Source organism: Diabrotica undecimpunctata, chromosome 2 (assembly GCF_040954645.1).
Source record: "Diabrotica undecimpunctata isolate CICGRU chromosome 2, icDiaUnde3, whole genome shotgun sequence".
NCBI lineage: Eukaryota > Metazoa > Arthropoda > Insecta > Coleoptera > Chrysomelidae > Diabrotica > Diabrotica undecimpunctata.
Window position 1 is genome coordinate 161,253,922 of NC_092804.1, and position 22,088 is coordinate 161,276,009.

Here is a 22,088-nt window from a genome sequence, read left to right on the forward strand (position 1 = left end):
CTGTTTTGTAGTTTTCTGTTTGTGGATTTTTGTGAGCGCGTCCATCTTCAAGGTCCAGCAGTAATCAGCCATCATTCTAATATCTTTCTTGGTAACGTCTCTCCATTTATGGAACCACTATTCCTGTTTCTCGCTGACAGTTCCAAGATTTTCAAAAAAATAGTCAACGTGTTAATCCAAAAAAAAATGGAATTTTGACGCTCATATTGCGTCCTAGTTTTTTTATAATTATCGGCCATGTTAACTGCAATTTCTTTACAGTTTGGAGAATTGTTGTTTCCAAAGAAACCGGCTATAACTTCTACGAAAGAACTTCATGCTTCAGATTCATCATGTGCCATTGTATTATAGAACAATTTGTCCGATTTAGTTCGAATTTGAGGTACAACAAAAATTCCTTCTTTAAGTTCAGCTTCAGAAAGTACAGGGAATTTGTCGCACAGTGATTTAAAGCAGTCACCTTGTTTATTTAAAACTTTGACAAACTGCTCATCAATCCTAACTTTATGTGAAGGGGAGGAAAAAGAACTAATTTTAAGTTGACTAATGCATCGCGCTGCACATTTTTTTGTCCCGGTTCAAGTCTTTCTATGAGTTTTATTCTTTCTTAACGTAATGTAAATTTCTTGTTCGATTTTTCCCACTCGCACAAAATACATGGATACTTTGTGAATCCAGACTGCTGACTCAAAAGCATGGATATTATTTTGAGGTCTCCGCAGAGCTGCCAGCAATATTCGCTAAACTTTATTTTATTTAGCAACAGCTGAAGAGTCTGATACGTTTGTTTGATGTGAACGGAGTAAGCAAGCAGCACCGAGGCATGGGTATTACCATTGTGCAACAGGACACCCTTCAGACTTCTATTAGAAGAATCAATAAATAATCGCCAAGATGTGGAATCATAATTGTCAGTCCCCAGTTACATGATTACTTCAGGAATATTATTACAATACACCAGTGAACCCTCTCGAGAGAAATATTCCGCGAATTCTTTTTCACGATGCCTATACCACGAAAATATTGTTCCTGGTGCCAACAGATTTTTATCTTTCAGTAGTGATCCTAAGATTTATGCAGCATCCTTCAATTCTCTCACTAATACTCCAGCGCTCGAGCTATTCACCTCCCAATTTTGTCGGACTGAACCGATTCACTTAAAATTTGGTCAGTTGGGAACGTGCTCAAATAACAAACGTTATATAACGCCGATATGTGCTTCTGTCCCAGGGGTGGTTTCCACCCCTTCTCGGGGTGGAAATTCTTTTGCTCAAAATAATCATGGAAATCGATAGTGAATTAAATTCTAAACAACTTTTGTTCTATAGAGTTTTTCAAAAATTCAATACTTTTTGAGCTATTTATGGTAAAAACAGCGAATTTTTATTGAAAAAAGTCACCTTTTTAACGATTTTTCATGAATAACTCAAAAAATATGTATTGAATATAAAAAGTATGCAAAACAAAAATGAAGGTTATAAAAGAAGAATAAGATTCATATTTTCCAAGATATTCTAGATACAATACAAAGTGAGATATGGTCGGGGAAAGAATAGAAACGTCAATAAACGTATTTTAACCTTTAATTGTGGCTTATTCCCATTTAAATAGTAATTAATTTAAAATGCCACAAGAAAATAGCTTCAGAACAATATTTTAAAATAAGAATTACAAAAAGTCATTTGCATGTAAACTAAGTGAGTTGCCGCTCACTTAAAAGCATGGATTTACAGTTACAGCTAAAAGATGGACTTTTCGAATATTTTAAGAAAAAAGGACAGTATAATTAACCCAGATCCGTTAGAATCAAAATTAACCCTTTTTCTTCTATATCAACGTTTACTTTAGTGTTTTTCATTGGATCTAGGAGTTTCATTTTACACATTATATTTGAAAAAATTAAATTGTATCGCCAATTTTGAAGATTGTTATTTTTGATTCAAAAAAATTGTTATTTTTTTCTTAAACTTAAAACCTATCATATGTACGTAAAAAATGATGAGTACAAAAATGTACTCATTTTCGAGTGCTGCAAACCTAAATTTTTCAAAATTGAAGGGTAGTTTGGCTTTTTAATAAACCTAGCCTTGGAACCCTTGAAATTACCTTTCAAATAATTATGCATAATAGTTTTGTAGATGAATATCTCGGCACCAACAACGAGATTTTCATTTCTAAAAATGCTACGTTCACCGTGCTTCGGAGGGCACGTTAAGCCATCGATCCCCCTGGGCTGGTGTACGTCGACACTAGCTACTTGAAACAGAGTTAAAGATGCAATTGGCGCCGGAACCTATCCGAAAGGATCTCGGCAAAATGTCATACGATATTATTATTATAAATGAATATTCCAAGCACAAAAATTTAACAGCTATAATATACTCAATGACATTAGAACTTGAACTTAATTTTTTGGCAACAGAATGAGAACATTTAAAACATGCTATGATAACAATATCAATGTTTTATCTTTTCTACTTTTTGTAAAAATAAAGTTTTACCTTTAAATTTTTTTGTGAAGATACCGATTTGTAAAAACCGGTTTGTAGTTATTATTCCTCAGTCTAATTGTATTCAGTGTAAGAAAATGCCTCGAGTTCGAAGACATCAAAATTACCACCAGATAAGCGATTTTGACAGGGGCAGAATTATTGCGTATAGAGATATGGGTTTGTCGTATCGCGAAATAGGCCGTCGCGTTAATTGTACGGCAATGACGGTTATGCGTGTCTGTCGTGTATGGACAAACAAAGGTAGGGAAACGCGAAGAAGACCTACTGGTCAACCGAGGCGTATCTCAGAGCATCAAGATAGGCGCTTTAGATTACTTGCTCTGCGAGACCGTTTTGCTACTACGCGTCAAATTGCGTACCAATGGTTTGGAGTAGTAGGTAGACCTGTTAGTATGCGTACACTATACCGTCGCATTCGAGCCTTTGGACTGGTTTCATGCCGCCCATGACTAGTGCTTCCTTTGACTGCGGATCACTGTCATCAACGTTTGAATTAGTGCAGAGAACGGCAGTATTGGGTGGCAGAATGGCGTAATGTAGCATTCAGCAATGAATCAAGATTCTGTTTAGGAATGCATGATGGTCGTAGGATGGTAAGACGCCGCCGTGGAGAGCGACGAGGTATCGGGTTTGCTGTTTAGAGACATGTACACAGGACAGTTGGAGTAATGGTTTGGGGGGCTATTGCCTATGGTAGCCGATCATATATATATTTAGGGATTCTACAGTATTCACTGCCTTCCCTCGCTCAACCGTTTCCATCTCTCTCTGTTGTTCCATTCTCCATCGTTTAGTCCTCTCTTACTCATGGCGTCGTCTACTTCGTTCCTCCAGGATTTTCGGGGTCGTCCTCTTTTCCTCCTTCCTATGGGGCTCCATTCGGTTATTCTCTTTATCCATCTGCTGTCGCTAGTTCTTCTTACATGTCCATATCACTTTAGTCTTTTTTGTTCTATATATGTTAGTATGTCTGTTTCTATTGATGTTCAGCCGATCACCACTTTTGTTTATTCGAGGCAATATGACAGCTGCGCGTTATGTTGATGACATCTTACAAACCACTTTACTGCCTTATCTCGACGGCCGTCGAGACGTCCTTTTTCAACAAGACAACGCGCGTCCGCATATTGCTCGTCAAACTATGGACTTTCTATAAGAAGCTGGTGTTAATGTTTTGACGTGGCCACCCCGTGCTCCGGATTTAAATCCTATCGAACATGTATGGGATATGATGGGAAGGAGACTGTCCACTTTGCACCATCCTCCACAGACTTTGGCACAGTTAATACATGAAGTTCAAATTGCTTGGAACGAGGTGCCACAAGCAGACATCGATCATCTCATTTTGTCAATGCCTAGACGTATACAGGAGTGTATTCAGCTACGGGGTCGCCAAACACATTAATTTTTTTTGATTACTTGTTAATAAAAATTCTTGACAACGTTATCGTTTCATTATTGATGTAAATCTACCATGTTGCCAAAAAATTAAGTTCAAGAAATTATTCCTTCTGGGTGTAACACTTCTAATGGCACTGAGTATATGTAGGTTTATATTGTAATGTCACGTATGCGACCTGCTCAGGAAATAATTGTCAAAACTGCGCTCCAATTAATAAAGAAGAAGATAAGTTGATGGTTCCTGATTTTTTGTACTATTTTTTTACATAATTTACCATTTTTACGTATTTTTACATCTTATAATTAATAAAAAAATTCAAACAATATTGAGGGCTTTGTACTGTTATTAGCATAGGCGGTAGTTTCTAAGGGATAATAAAGTTTCAACCAGAGAAATAATGTTTCATAAACAAGGAACAAATTTTTATTTGAATTCTGAGAAAAAGATACTTGACAGTGTTAAAACGACGTAGTATTGGAAAAAATGAAACAAAAAGAAGTCAAAAACATTATCAAAATTAGGAAGTTACAATATTTGGGTCATGTTATAAGACGTGAGTGCTATGAACAAATTGTTGCAGATAAACATGCAGGGAAAAATACAAGGACGAGAAAGCTGAGGTAGAAGACGCGCTTCCTGGCTAAACAATTTAAGAACGTGGTTCAACTGTAGTTCTACAGAATTGTTCAGAGCAGCAGCATCGAAGATTAGAATCGCTATAATGGTTGTTAACTTTCTGAGAGGAGATGGAGGGTAAATAAGATCTTTATTATATAGAGCAGTAGGCAGAGAGTAGAATAACTGAAATAGTAGGAAGCGAGTAGTGTAGTGTGTGACAAAAAAATTCCAATGGAAATGAAATATACATACCGAGTATAACATAAGACCAGATTTATCACCATGAGGACTATGCGGTTCTACATTTGATGATATATAATAAAAAATGTGGTTGCAATTTAGTTGAATATTATCTCGTCAAAGATCTTTAAAAAACGTCAGTAAACTGACCGTAACTATTATGGTCGGACCGACAAAGAAAACGACAAAAAAGGTAATTATTTTTTTTTATATTGTCTCAAAATACCAAGAGCATTAAACGTACGTTTATTGCCTACAACCATTAATCTGAAATACGAGTCGTAGTTATTTTGCAATGACTATTTTGAGACGAAAAATTCGACTAGATGAACCATATTTAGGGTTATTTTAATATTATACTTGATAAATTATTATCTTAATTCAACCAAAGCAAATAGTTTCATCTCATTGAAGATAATTGAATTGCATTATTCGATAATTCCCTGCGAATGAAGTATCTCTAATTTGCAATAATTTTTTAATATGTTTCGTATCTAAAAATTAAATACATTACAAGGATTTTATAGATTAATGACATTCGTTTTAGCATTTATCTTGAATACTTAACACAGATTTGTATAAATTCAGCTATCATACACTTAGCTTACCTTTTTACTATTTTTGTTGCAAATAAGCTACAATTTTACTTTAAAATTAAGTTTATTTGACGTTTCGATTACCACTTCGGAATGCCAAATAAACTTAATTTTATAATAATTGCAATACGATGTCACAAGAAAATACAATGTTTCCTTCATATTTATGGCCAATAATATATAAACAAACAGTTAAATTTATTATTGAATAACTCAACACTCAACAAAAATTTATGGACAATTCTCATGAACTTTCACCACATTGTTTTCTCCTGAAACTTGCTAAATCAAGGCGAATGTATGCTCTTTTGACCTGTAGTGTATATCCCCATAGTTTTTAATTTAGTGGTCTCTTAGTACCATAGGCGGCGCGGCCTAGGTAGGTCAGAGGAAAGTGTATCCGCGTTTGGTATCGAATGATGTGGGTTCGATCGGCACTACGAAATTAAGAGAATTCTCCGGTCTCGACCTGTTGCTGCTTTGAAAGACCTAACAAAATACAAAGTTATTACAAAAAGAGAAATCAAACGATTTCTACCTAGCGAAACCGAATTCAAATTTTTACCACTGTGTTTCCTAAAACTTGCGAAACAAACAGCTGGATAAATTACTCGGCAAGGGAATCTAAAAATTGCATTTCACATGCCGTTCATCCTGGTCAAAATTCGTAGTGAATTCAGTTTCTGATACTCCAAACGAAGTAAGTAACAAAACATAATGACGGTATTAGATTTTTGTTTTGATACAGGGCAGCGACAACCGCTTATACGTATTTCGACCTCTTTAGGTCTCGTCAGAACGGTATAGCCACTGCTCTGAACCAAAACAAAAATTTCTCCCGTCCTAGACAATAGTTATCAAAATAACTATATACGGACGTAACTACGCCATCTAAAAACAAAAAGAGAAATCAAACGATTTCTACCTAGCGAAACCGAATTCAAATTTTTACCACTGTGTTTCCTAAAACTTGCGAAACAAACAGCTGAATAAATTACTCGGCAAGGGAATCTAAAAATTGCATTCCACATGCCGTTCATCCTGGTCAAAATTCGTAGTGAATTCAGTTTCTGGTACTCCAAACGTCATAATGTCATAATTTCACATGTGGCTTGTTTTCGTACATGTGTTTATTTGGAATGCAGGGAGGTACGATTATCGAGGGAATTGGTAAACGAAAAAGGACCGACCTTTTTTAAAAAAGGGTTCATTTTTTTCTTAAAAAAAAAAGAAAGAGGAATAGGAATGAAGTTAATGTCTTGTAATATTTTTTTTAATTTGTTTTCTATGATGAGAGAGTGATATATCTGGTTCAAGTTGTCGATGTCGGTTCTTTTATTTAGGGACGCTGAATGCTGCAAATGTGCCAAATTCTAAAACCTCGAGCGTCCCTAAATAAAAGAGTTGACATCGACAACTTGAGCCAGATATACCACTCTCTCATCATACAAAACCAATTAAAAAAAAACCCTTACAAGACTTTAACTTCATTCCTATTCTTCTTTCTTTTTTTTTGACAAAATAAATCCCTTTTTAAAAAAGATCGGGAGGAGACCAGGGAGAAGACGAGGTCTGATGTCCGTATCGGGCACTGCTCTGCTGCTGTCTTAAGATTTAGTAAAAGGTAGTGGTGGTGCTTGATGAACTAAAACATAATTAGAAGTGGTTCTTACAACAGGAAATAATTAAGATCTTACAAAGTTCTAAACAGGTGAGGTAGTGTCGCACACTACAATGCTGCTGTCTAAGATTTAGCAAAAGGTACTGACGGTGCATGATGAACTGAAACATAATTAGGAATGTTTTTCTTACAACAGGAAACAAGATGTCATAAAGTTCTAAACAGCTGAGGTTTAGCATGGGACAGAAACATCTTTTTATACTCGTACTTTCTTCCGTTTTGGGAGAACATTATTTATTATTTATTTTAACGCACAACAGGCCTTGAAGGTCTAGGACAAAATTAGTAGAAGATTAAAAAATTCCCTGGCTCCAGGTGAATCCAAGAAACAGAATGTTCCATATATGAACACACGCAATGAAACTAATTATATGTTTGTTTAGTTAGAAATTTTACTTACAAATCCTGAACTGACTTCTGAAGGTGATCGAAAAGCCAGATCGTAATTCTCCAGATGCATTTCGAAAAAATATTGTTTAAAATGTTAAACTTTTAAAAAGTGTAAACATGAAATATAATTATATTGTAGCGAGATTCGAATTTATATAAACTAATGTCTTGCCAAGAAGGTCTTTCACTTCGACGCATCCAATCCAATACTCTTTTTATACATGGATCATCTGCTTGAGCGTCTTGTAGCTGTTGAGGCTGCCATTGATCATTAATGACGGTGGTTCGTCTCACGGGGCAAAATCGTTCTTCTAATTCAAGACAATGGTTACGATTTACACTGTATGGCCGTCTTGACTGAGCCTTTTAGAAGTTTCTTCCATCATTTGAGAAACATTTTCAAATTTCTCGTCGAATCTTCGAGAAACATTTTCAAGTTTCTCGTCGTTTTGTCTACCTACTTCTTTAATAATTTGAGACGTTTCATCTAATCTTTTGGAAACGTTCTCGAATTTATCATCATTTTTTTTAGAAGATTCTTCAATTATTTGCGAGACATTTTCAAATTTCTCATTTATTTTTGTTAAAACTATTTCTTCTATCATTTGAGACGTTTCATCGAATCTTTTGGAAACATTCTCGAATTTATCATCATTTTTTTTTAGAAGATTCTTCTATCATTTGCGAGACATTTTTTATTTTCATTAAAACTGCTTCTTCTGCTGACTGGAACTGGAATGTCTCTGGGTCTTCTCCATTCTTGTTGAGAACAGTCTTCAGTCGTTCTTGGAGTATCTTCTTGCATCAGCATCTTCATCAGTTCTTTTTTTTTACAAAGATCACTACCGAGTTACGCGGCTGTTCCCGACGAACAATACTTTTCAAAAGTCTTTTTCAAAAATCACTGCTGAATTTATTTTTTTTTAATCTCACACCGTGACACCAACTGTAGCGAGATTAAATAAAACGAGCGGTTCGAATTTATATAAACATATTTATTTATAAGTTTACAGTTCGGTAATCAACTAAACTCTACTCCTAACATCGTTACATATATATATATATATATATATATATATATATATATATATATATATATATACCAAAAGTATTATTCTCGAATCTTCTGTGGTAGTCCCACCTCTAATTCGTCTCATCGAAACCGCATCGAAAGACGGGCGCTATTGAAATGCCAATTCTTGCGTTTTCTAGATTTATCCTTCTAAGAATTATGACGTATCGGAGATGGGCTATTTCGTTACAATATAATGTAATGTTTATAAAATAAGGTTAAAGAGCTTATTGAAAATGGCAAATTTGCCGAAACGTTTAAGCAATAATTAAATAGTTTTATTTACAACAGAACGACAAACCCAGGAAATAAAAAAGTTTATATTTAAGTATTCACGGTCAGGAAATAACATATATTAGTATTCTTGACAACAAGTAAGTGAAGAACTGATAGAAGCAACAAAGAGTATATACATGAAAACAACAAATACAGTAAGAATGTTAAGTATACAGTCAGAACCAATTGAAACAACTCAAGGAGTTAGACAAGGGGGAAGTCTCAGCCCAGTGCTATTCATAAATGTAATAGATGAGATAGTGAAAGAATGTAAGAAAACATTCAAGAAATACTGCATCGGTTGGAACAGAATGCAAATGATAAATGCTGAGATGTGTATATTTGCACACGACATAGTATTAATTGCGGAAACTGCAGAAAAACTGAAATACAACTTAGAGAAATGGAACCTAGAAGCAAGCAAATACAACCTAAACGTAAACAAAGAGAAGACTCAGATAATGAAAATATCAAGGAAACAATATCAGATCTTAACAACAGAATGGACAACACAGGAAAACTATTCCAAGCACTAAATAAAGGATTCCTTAATAACAAAGAAATATCAACAAAGACCAAGACGACAATATACAAAACAATATATAGACCTACAGTGACATATGGAGCAGAAAATTGGATATGGAACAAAAGACATCAGAGCAGAATTCAGGCAGCAGAGATGAAATACCTCAGAAGAACGATAGGAGTAAAAAGAACTGATAGAATCAGAAATGAAGAAATAAGAGAAAGACTCTAAATCAAACCGATACTCGAGTCAATCAAGGAGAAAAATTGGCATGGTTCGGACATCTAACCCGGATGGACAATAATAGACAAGTAAAAAGAGTGTGGGACGCCAAACCAATAGGGAAGAACAGAAGAGGAAGACCCATTAAAGAATGGAACAGTGACATCTCGCAGATACTGCAGAGTAAGGGTAAGACTTGGCAGGAAGCAACACAGATGGCATCCAATAGGAAGGAATGGAGAAAGTTCGTTAAGAGCTAGGACACCTCAGAAGACTGTCAAATATTGTAATTTAATGAATTGTATTTTAAACGGCTTAACACCGAAAGGTACAAATGGGCCTATTGATTAAGTAAAGTAAAGTAAAGTAAGTATTCTTGACTTAAAATATATATATATTCTTTATTATGTGTGTATTATTCATCATCCGAACATCCGAAATATAATTGAAAACTATTATAACCAATAATTATAAAATATTCAATAGTACGCCACTGTAAAGGATGTGTTGATTTACACCTGACATTTTTAATCGTTTTTAAACATTTGTTGTTACATGAAAACATGCCATGTAGGTATATCGTGCTTTAACTGGAGTTTAAAAGTTTATATTGATTTTTTATGTTGCACTGGAACTTCTGACTGTAATAGGAAAACTATATGACTAACCGTAGTCACATAAACCTTGTTCATATTTAAAGAATAATACCTGTAAATACATTGTTTTTTGAGCTATTATGTTGATATTTTGGTGTTAAAATGATTAATAACAAAGTAATATATTACAAACCGGAGTGAAATAGACAATTATTTGTTATCTCTAATGCGATTGACGTACATGTCAAATGTCTGTCCTTACTCAATTATAATATATAAATCCGCTAAATCTCTATAATTCTGTACATTTTATTTCATATTATTGTTGCAAAATACAGAATTCGTACTAAATGAGAATTCACACCCTCCTCTAATGATGAGTTAGGTTTGGATGGAACAGTTAAAGAAAGCTGTCCAAATACTAACACACTAATTGGTTTAGTAGATACGATGTAGAGAAAAATATATCCTGTAAGGTTTTGCACAAAAAATAGAGTATATTTTTGGAAAAACAACTGTTTTTTTTAAAGTATTCTCCTTTAAGATACACTTTTGCTTTCGTACAAACCAATCGTCGAAATTATGCCAGGCCGAAATAGGTATCTCAGAAATGACATTTTTGTATACTTTGACCGCCCCATCTGGCGTCTTAAAACGTTTACGGCGTAGTTTGTTTTTGATTCTCGGGAACGCAAAGAAATCACACACAGTCAAGTCAGGACTGGGGTTGGTACACGATCCAAGTGAGAGCTGGCATTGTCCCGATGCAAGAGGAAGCGACGATTCTGATTGTTTTTGCGGAGTTCATCAATCACTTCTGGCAAACAAATGGTTGTATACAATTCTGCATTGGTAGTTCTACCATTCTCTAACGAAATCCTGGTAAGATGTGTTTTTTTTTAATAACTCGCGACCATTTGTTTGCCAACGCTGCAAGTGTTGGAAAATCGCAACAGTTGCAGCAAAAGTTGCCTTTGGTTTATCTTGAAAGAAGGTTTATCGTTTCGGGCTTATAGCAATATATTCATGTTTCATCACGATGTTCCATACCAAATTTGAGCTGCCTCCATTGAATCATTTAAATGTGGTACGACCAATCGAAATGAGTCTTCTTATGGGTAGCAATCAAATTATGAGGAATGCAACGACTGTACATCTTTCTGACTGCCAAATGGCCATGCAAAGTTGTTTTTATTTGACTCAAGCCTATGCTATTAATGTTTTCCAGGAAAACAGATGGGACCGGACGGCCTTCAAGGAATTCGTCATTGAGGTTGGTGCGTCCACGTTTGCATTCTTCAAACCATCTGCGAATAGTTGGTGAGTATGGTGCTTTATCACGAAAATTAAGACGAAGTCGATCGACAGATTGTTGTTTAGTTAGGCCAACTTTAAAATCATATAAAATCATGGCGCGAAAATTTTCACGATATTTCCCTGTTTTCACGAAATTGTTTTAACTATTTTGAAAATGTGTTGCTGCTAAACCACCCGATGGCTTTTCAATCTGACAATACTACTTACCATACGAAATGTTAAAATTTACAAAAATCATATTAACGAAGTCGAGTAACTTCCGCTAGATGGCTTTGTGCAAAACTTTTGGTGTAAGCCTCGGACATTGACACAAAAAATATATAAATGGATTGGTTAAGATGTTGTATGTTTATGTTTTCTGAGTTGTGAGTTTGTTGTTTGGTTTGATTGGTGACGACTGAAATATATTACCTCCCTAGATTATTACGAATTTAAAAAGGTACACAACCAATATTTACTGTTTTATTTTTATGTACTTATCTTTATCCATAGGCTGTAGAATATATTCATTTAGATTTGTGGAAGACGTTAGCTATTTTTTTTTATCTAAGAATGCACATTAACTTCGAACGTATTTTGTACTTTTTAAACGATAATTATTTATGTAAATATTTAATAGCATGAATACAAATTACAATGTACTTAGCACATGATAACTATGTTTGTTCTGCATTACTTAAATTGTACTTTTAAAACATTTGTTTAAGAATTAGCAATTTTATTACAATTCGCAACCTTGCGAAAATAAATTAAACTACAATAAAAAAATTGAACAACAACAAATCTGTAGATTTTTAAATACCAAAATTATTTGATGTAGATCCTTTGCAATTAGAATTTTGTATATTAAAACAAGAAGAATACGACAATCAATTATTTTGGCCACAAGCAAATCATAAAGCACCCTTGCCACAAAGATGAATACACATGAATAGGTGTAATACATTATTTGATTTCTGATCAATAAGATGACTATGAACTGGTAAAATAAAAAAGAGAGTATTAGGTAGCACGGGCACCGCGTGACGAGAGGGATTCCATTAGGTCCCAAAGGCTAAAGTGTTTAATAGCGAGAAAAACGAAGTAGGAATCAGGATGCCTTGATGGCACAATATTGAGAAATCAACAGAAACTAGCACAAGTAAAATAATGATCGTAAAAAGAACAACAGAAAAGACGGACAGATCAAAGAGTATTAACATCAGAAACTAAGAAACTAAACGAACGGCTGCAAAAGTAAGAATGGAATAGTCACATAACAGAATGTTGCAGAATCATGTTTTGTTCTTAACGTTCGGTACATGAAATTCCACTCCATGGCCAAGATTTTTTAGACATGAGCTCAAGATATTCTAATCATGCGGCGACAGTGCCACATTTCTAATGATTTCCGGCCGTTACATCAAGAGACAACACGCCTCAGCACTGTATAACAGACAAGACATACCGTTGAAGGGTACGTTCACACTCAATTTCATGGCGCAAAGTCTATAAAAATCATGCAATCAATGCAAACAAAAATCTACAAAAAACCTCTTCGGCAACCAAAAAAAAAAACACTAACAAAAGATGCAAGCCACAAAAACTACCAACAAAACCCAAAAAACTGTCAAGAGGGGCCCACATCCTCGAGCGCCGAGTTACTGAACTGGGCGTAGTCCAGAGCAAAAAATACAGATCGATGATAAGTCACTAGAGATTGCGGAAATAGAGCGCGTTACGCTGGCCTGCATTGTTCGGAGTAAGATTTTTACTCAGGACTCCCACATAACAAGCACTTTGCTGATAAGAGAGTCTCTATAGCGCATCAGAGCGCTATCTATGGGGTTAAACTATTGCTTGCATGATGCAAAGTAGATTTCTTATGTAGTTAAATGCACTTCTAATTTTCTCTACGCCAATTTTGATTTCCTGAGAGTGATCTTATGCCTTATTTTCTCTAGCGAGGACAACTAGGAACATCATACTCAGAAAGCTAACGGGGAGTACGTCCTTGCATTTTAAGAACAACGTCACACTCACTGTGTTTCTCAACTGCTGAATATGCGTGCTCCCTTCGGGGCAGATCTGCCCACACCAAACAAGTTGATACTGCGCTAAATGAGACATGCAGGATAGTAACGGGGTGCATGAAACCAAGTGCAGTGGGTTTTGCAGAACCCTCAACACGCAGAGGCGTTGCAGAGCACATAGAGAAAATTAAACAGATCGCGGACGAGCGGCATGCCCTATACAAATTTCGAACACCACGAAAGCGACTAAAATCTAGAAAAAGCTTCCTTGGAACAGTGCAGGATGAACCGCCTGAGTATTTTCCTCTTCCCCAGGTTCAATGGACCGGCGAGTCCCTAGACTTTAAAACGTGGAAAACTATGAATAGGATAAGAACGGGGGTCACTCCAGTAAAATCAAACATGGCAAAATGGGGAAAAATCGACCAAGATGATCTGAACTATGACTGTGGAGAAACACAGAATATGGAATATCTTCTTACATGCAGAAACTGTCCTCATCGATTACCCTCGAAGATTTGTGGCTCGCCAACATGATGGAACCGACGTAGCCCGATACTGGGCCGAAATTTTATGAATAACATGTCCGGACACGATAAAGTAAGTAAAGTAAGCTAGCGAGATGGGCACTGTTGTGTTTTTTTGTATTCCATAGGGTACTGGATTGGATGATGAATAAAGATTTGGTTTTTTTGTTTATTTATTTTTTTACACATGGATACATTTATTGATTGATTAAATAGGTTATATCTGTCATGTCAAACTTCTTCTTCTTTTATATCAAAATTCAGTTGTATCAACTGCTGAGTACAAAACCAGTTAGCAAAACATTAAAAAATAAAAATACTAACAAGCACTCAAGAAAATTAAAAACTCAGGGTGCCACAAATAAATAGTTTAAGCACAATCCCAACAAGAAATATAATGGAGAGAAATATAATACAGTAATTGTAAAAGGGGGAGTTGAAAGTAAATAATATAAGCCAAAGGAATCTAAACGATATTCTCTAGCTAGAATCCAGAAGAGCCAGGTATAAATGACGACTTAGCGCCAAAATCGTTTGGCTTTAATAAATATTAATTTCTAAATTTAATTTTTATAACTATAATGCTTCTTGGCTGGTTTCAATAGCAGTGAAAAAAGAATCAAATATAAAATATAAGGTTTCGGAATTTTAAACATATAGTTTTAATACAGTAGACATATGTTTTATTCTGTTAATACCTACAAATGTAATCGGTCATATTCAAACTGAAAGAGGTATTTATTCTTCGCTCTTTATCAAAATACAAACTCTAGATACACTTCCGGTACGTAACTTAAAAGAAACAAAATCCTCTTATACCTCATGTACAAATTTTAGGGCTTCTTGTCCTTACATTTCTATACAAATGTAAATAGCTAGTTAGTCGTCTGTAGAGTCTTAAGTAAACAAAGCTTTAAGTAAATACCCTACACGTATACGAAGATCATCATACAGGGTGGATCAAATACAAGGTTTCTTAATACTTTAGATAATTTTTTCGTACTTTCAGAATAAATATTCTGATACACAGATTAGAAGAACAAATACTTAACTATTTTATGTAATGTGTTAGGGTATCAAAAAAATTTAGGATTATTTAATGTAATATTTGATGACAGAGAAGAGCATAATTGGAAGTGAACTGTCAACTAGAATAGGTGTTGAATCATGAAATAATCTGGTTTGACAACTCAATGAAAACTGGGATAATATGAAAGAGGTTCTTGTAAGGAGAGAACACTCTCACAATGAAATCAGTTTTAGGTAGTAAATGTGATTTTGTGTTAAAATTTTATATTAGCACGTGTAGGCGTGGATTCTAACTGATGTCATGCGTAAGAAACTACAGGCATTTGAAATATGCTTAGAGAAGGAAAGAGAGAGGACAGGTAAGGCTCATTTAATAAACCTTCGAAAAGTGTAGCCTTCGATGTGACCGCCATCCTTTGGTGCCTGTACGTTGCCCATTACTATATCGATCTACTAAAAAATATGTAATGATAAAATCATGTTCAAAAAGTGATCATTATGTCAGTGTTCAATTATAAATTTAAAAAAATCTATTTATTGATATTAATATATCCGTTGTTCTCAATCTACTGAAGAAATAAAATATGACCTGGCAACCTTTTTGGTGCCGGTTTAGGCTTCAGTAATTTCCAGATGATTACGCGTCCCCTCTCTTTCCTTGTCTAAGGAAATATGTGTTATCGTTAAAGGTGGGTACACATATGCGAGCCGAACTGTTTGCGAACTGCTCGTGAGCTGTTCGCGAAGAGTTCGTTGAAAATATGTTTATGTTCATACTATCCAATACCCAAGTATCTAATAACAAACCGAAAATTAATTTACTTCGTTATTCTAAACATTTCGGTATTTTGTTTACATTATCTGTTATTAATTTCTCTCGTTACTTTTGAATAAGCCGCGCTCGTTCAGCAATTTTGTTTAACCGAATGATCTCATCGCACACTTAGCAGAAACAATTTATAGTCTCGAACACCGTCTAAATTTTACTGTGAACATTCTTTGTGTTCGTCCCAAAAACCGACAGGCCGTGGTTCCTGACGAGCAACGAACGAACAGCTCGCAAGCGGTTCGTCCCGTCGTACAAATTAACGAATATAGCGTTCACAAACGGTTCGCGAACTGTTCTGCTCGCATATGTGTACCCGCCTTAAGATGGGTACACATATTATGCGAGCCGAACTGTTCGCGAACGCTATATTCGTTAATTTGTACAGCGGGACGAACCGCTTGCGAGCTGTTCGTTCATCGCTCATCACGAACCACGGCCTGTCTGTTTCTGGGACGAACACAAAGGATATTTCTAGTTCAATTTGGACGGTGTTCGCAGCGATATTGTCTGTTCATGTCGTAGCATCGATATTGTGTGACTTGTTCGTAGTTTGAATTTAGTTTATATTTTTCGGGAACCCAAGTTTTCCATGATGGCACAATGGTCCGAGAACAAATGTATTGAACTTATTGACTTATATCAGAACAAGAGAAGACTCTGGAATAGGTGACAATGGACATGTCACCAGAAGACTGTAAACGAATAATGATAACCTTATTGGCATCATTTCCACCATCTCCACAAGGACCAGTGGAACAGGAATTAAACAAAACAAATCTCTGAAAGCATAAATTATATTTCACCCAATTGTGTTCATTAAAAATGAATAAAATAAATTATATGCACTTCTACACAAACAAAACTGTTCTTCGCGCAAGTTGATTCGTCGCTTTCCATGCATCGTGATGAGTTCGCTGTAAACATATATTCAATGAACTGTAGTGTAGTGTACCCATCTTTAGAAAAACATGGTTGGACAGAATATGAAAAGAGGATGTATTTGTTCCTCTTGGAATAAATAGAGAACTTTTTTTTCTGTAAAGAAACGCAAACTTGAGTTATTTGGGCATTTCTTATGAAATGATCATTTCGAACTCAGCAAATAGATAATAGAAAAATAGATAAAAGAAAAGGAAGCTCCGGTTGGGATACATATTTATTATGAGCAATATAATGACTCACATGAGCAGTAAGAAGAATGGGAGATGAAATGGCAACTTCTTAATAACTAAAGATTTTGCTCAAATTATTTTAACAAGTGCTGTTTGCTGTGAGCAAATGCTTTAACTTGGAGCTTTAAAAAATGCTGTTTAAACTACAATAAAACACAATAGCTAATAAGAGAAATTCCCTACGATATATTTCTGAACCAACTTTGGTGTGTTTATACCGCGATATATTCCGTCAGTGGAAACTGAAAAAGAACCAATAATTCTCGATACAATTTAAAAAAGAGTTATTAATTATTCGAATATTTAATAATTAATGTTTTGCCAACCAAAGAAAAATTTCTATGTGCACTAAGTTTCCAACTGAAGAATAATATCTGTTTTCTTTGACTCATCCTGTAACCAAACAATTCATAGATGTTGTAGACTTTCTTGTTGTTTCTAAGAAATATGCTAATAACGTGAAATATTTACTCTAACACACTGAATTTGTGTTTGGAAGTTATGTAGTGTAAATACAAGCAAGAGATGTTTGAATTAAGTCATTCATTTCAGTAAAGTAGCTGATGTGTGTACATGCTCGCGGTTGAGATACGGAATTTTCGGATATACAGGGGAATGGCAACTATAGCCCCCGACTGTATAGTATAATAAATGTGTCTGATTTACGTTTAGTTGGAGTTCGTGTTGATCATTATTTGAATATTGTAACCTTGTGTAAACTGACTAAAAGATTTAACAAATGCTGATAGGCAGATGTCGCTTGGGGTACTATAATTGTCAACAGAACTTTGACAAGTTAGTGTAAACTCCCTTATTGACAGCAAACCAATTTACCCATTAACTACAATCATCATCGACATCAGCCTTCAAGGGTTAGACCCTTTGGCCTATTTCGTTCCTTCACACTAAACCGCTTTTTAGGTCGTCCAACATTACTTTTACCTTCCGGTTTGTAGTTATACATCAGTTTCGGAAACCGGTCGTCATTCATTATGTCTAGATGATATTTCCGGATGGTTTCGATATTCTTAAATTTTGTGATTAAAGGCGAATATATTCAACTGTTGTGTAACCTGTTCATTTGTTATTTGGTCAGCTCTCGTATATCCTATAACACTTTTTAAAATTTCATCTCGGCAGCCTGGATTTTACTATTTTTTTTTTGTTAGGACCCACCTTTCGCTGAAATATAGAATTGTTGGAATTATTATTTTATAAAATCTTGTATTAATTCTTGTATGTTTTCCTATGGATCTTCTCATAGTTCCTCATATTCTTTGGAAAGTTGTTAACTTATTGTCAACATCTCGGGCATAGTCTCGAAGATAAGTCGCAACACAGATGGTTAAAAGTCGCCACTTACTTCAGAGAGACGAAATGCCATTATTTTTGTTTTATGTTTAGATATTTCGTAATTACATCCAACCGTCCATAACTTGATCTGTTGTTGTTTAGACCGAGTTGGTCCTATGGAAGAGTCGTCGTCCCAAGTCGGAATCCGCAATCAACACTGTATCATCGGCGTATCTGATGCTGTTGATATCGATGGTTCACACCATTCACCCTGACTTCGTCCTTGGAATCCTCCAGTGCAGAAAGGATTAAAGATTAAATAGCAGGGGTAACAAAACACATCCCTGTCTAACCCTGCGTTTTGGTTCAAGTACGGTTTTAACAGTTTGACTTCTTTTCTTTCTAAACTGAATTCTTACAAACGTTCTAATAGTAAGTCGAGTGCTTTTTCGTATTAAGTATATGAAGCATATAAATAGACTACTACTTACTTGTTCAGTACCATGATCAAACTGACTTGATAATTGTGTGCAATAGTAACACTCTATTATGAAGAATGGTAAGGCAGAAGGACCTGATTGAATATCTTTGGAGGTTTGGAAGGCTCTAGGAGAAGAGTCTGATGTTTTGTGGCAAATGATGAGTAGGATATATGAGGAAGAAAGGATGCCCAATGCATGGAGAGAGAGCGTGATCGGATTAAGCGAAAATTTTCCAGTGATGGATTGTTCGCATTTGATCCAAACTGGCAACAGCGCCCTCGCGTCCTACCCCTAACCACCCTTTGTTACAGACCAAAAATTTGACAATACGAAAGATTGCACACAATTCTCTCTCTTGTACGTTCAACTCTCCGAGAAGACACATCGCTCAGAACCATCCGATCACGTCTTAATAATAACTGTAAGTGTTAATATTCATTACACAAGCAATGAGCAAATAAATAGTAATTAGTATATTGTTTATTAAACAATTAAGGGTATACTATTGATAATCAAAATACATTTCTACTGAGCAAGAGTAGTTTTAATTAAATCCATGTAACAAAAAGAACCACCGCTTAAAGGAAATATACCAAATCGAAGGATAATCCGAAATAATTACCTTATAATTATTTGTACCCAGCCGAAGTATTTATTCGGCCCACTTGGACGGTGCAGAGGAACCCAGCCCGTTCCATGGTCCTTCTCCCATATGTTATAAACTAGGATTTATATAAATAACAAATTCAACACAAATATATTTAAAATATATTATATTCTACAAATTGCTACGTCGCGTCATTCGCTGTGTGAGAATTCACGGCCTCAGGTACACCGCTCATCACTGCAGGTACAGAAAAAGTTCTTTCTTCCCACGTGCTCACAGAATAATTTCGATACTAAGAAAGACACTATTGTTTCGCATAAAATAAAAATTTGAATAATAATTACTTTAAGAAATTCTTTGTAATAATTAGTTTTAAGAATTAAAAACATTTATTTGCTCAAGCGAAAAAACTTATTATTATTTATCTTTGAAATTTCACTAAATAAATACTTTTAATATTTTTACACATCATAAATATTATACTTACCGATTTCACAGTGCCTCCATATATTTAACGATTTTATATATACTACACATATTTTACAACACATTTAAATATTCATTTATTGATATTTCTATTGATTTGTTTGTATTGTATTGTTTTTCTTTCAGGGCGCTTATAAAAGTTGTGCTATATCTAACGCGGTAGTGTTTTCGCAAGTGAATTTAAGGTGTTTTTAGTGATTGCATATATCATACTTGTTTAGATTTAAAACCTATATTTAATAATGGAGGCACTGAAGAAACAACGAGCAACGGCAAAGTCGGCTTTAACGCGAGCATATAATTGGTGTGATCAATTTTTAGATTCTCAACTAACTATAACAGAATTACAACTAAGAGAAGAATCAATAATTAAACATTTTGAACGTTATAATGTTATACAAGATAACATAGAACAAGCCACTGACGATGCCGATGCTCTTGAAAATCGTGATCTTATGGAAAAACATTATTTTAAATATTTAACTTTATTACGCGAAAAGTGCAAATCTCTCGTAGAGTCAAATCTACCCAGTCTTCCCACTCAAACTCCCACTGTTACACAAACCACGCCTACTAATGTAAAGCTACCCCAATTATCACTTCAAATCTTCTCAGGCAACTACGATGAATGGATATCATTTTATCAACTCTTTACCTCCTTAATCATTGATAACCCCTCTCTGACAAACATTCAACGGTTTATATACCTGAAATCTTCTCTAAAAAATGAAGCTCTCGCCTTAATTGACTCTCTCGAATTAACCCACGAAAACTTTACCATTGCTCTTGACCTCTTGGAAAAACGATACTCTAATAACTTAAATATAATCAACGCACACTTAAAATCCATTTTGGACTACCCCACTCTCACTAAGGTTAATGCCCAAACACTCAGAGACTTCGTAACTACAATAAGAAAACACATTCAATCTTTAAAAAACTTAAACATTCCAGTAGACACTTGGGACATCATCTTAGTTTATATTTTGTCAAGAAAAATTGACTATAACTCCAAAAAACAATACGGAGAAAAAAGAATTAAATCAGATTTACCCACATTAGACGAGTTTCTAGACATTTTAGAAGATAGGTGCAATTTATTAGGTGATTTAAGTGACTCACGTGACTATAAAACGGAAAAACCTTCTCCGAAATTCTCTCGCACTACTTCTCTTCACACCAATGTTACCTACAATAATTCTTCCACTTCTAAATGCATATACTGTAATGACTTGTCTCATAAAATATATCGTTGTCCACGTTTCTCATCTCTACCACACTCTGATAAACTAAATTTCACACATTCTCAACACATGTGCACAAACTGCTTGGGCACAGGACATTCTTACAATGAATGCATCTCTAAAACTTGCTCGATTTGTTCTAAAAAACATCACACTCTCTTGCACGTACGCAAAACCCACAACACTAACTTCTCGCATCCATCTCACAATCCAGGCACATCTCAAGGCCAAAGAACTACATATCCTCAAGGCAATCAACATAATTGGAGATCCAATTCAAATCAAACACATTCTGATGCCAACTCCAGAAAACATAATTATCATCAAACTCAAGAAAAATCAAACCCTAATTTAAATTCTTATAAAAATCATACAGAATTCGACGACATGCCATCCTCCTCTGGCAATAACATCCACCCCGAGTCTGTCACAGCGGTATCTCTAGATACCACAGGCGACCTTATATTCTCCGCTAAACCTTGTAATGTTCTATTAGCAACAATTAAAATATCCATTCAATCAAAATCAGGACATATGATAACAGCCAAGGCACTTCTCGATAATGCTAGTCAAAGTAGCTTTATATCAAGGAATCTTTTTGAAAAAATTAGCTGTAAAACCCTCCAACAACCACTTCAAATTTCTGGGATTGCCCAGAGCTCAATAATGTCTAACATAATGGCAAATCTTACAATTTTCTCTACTAATAATAAAAGCAATAAACTTAACATGTCTTGTTACGTACTCGATAGAATAACTACCCCACTACCGCAGACACATATACCCCTAGAATTGCTCGAAATACCACACAACATTTCCTTAGCCGACAGTGAGTTCTTTTCAACTTCAAGCATTGACATTTTGATAGGTGCTGACAAATACTACGAACTCATTACCGATGGCATTGTAAGATTAGGAAAAAATCTCCCTGTACTTCAAAACACCTTTTTTGGTTGGA

At 35.0% G+C, this 22,088-nt stretch overlaps 1 protein-coding gene across 3 annotated transcripts in view; it reads right to left on the reverse strand.

Moving 5' to 3' along the window:
* gro (TLE family member transcriptional corepressor groucho) overlaps window positions 1-22,088 on the reverse strand; it is a 577,477-nt gene that overhangs the window by 202,538 nt on the left and 352,851 nt on the right. The window lies entirely within an intron of this gene.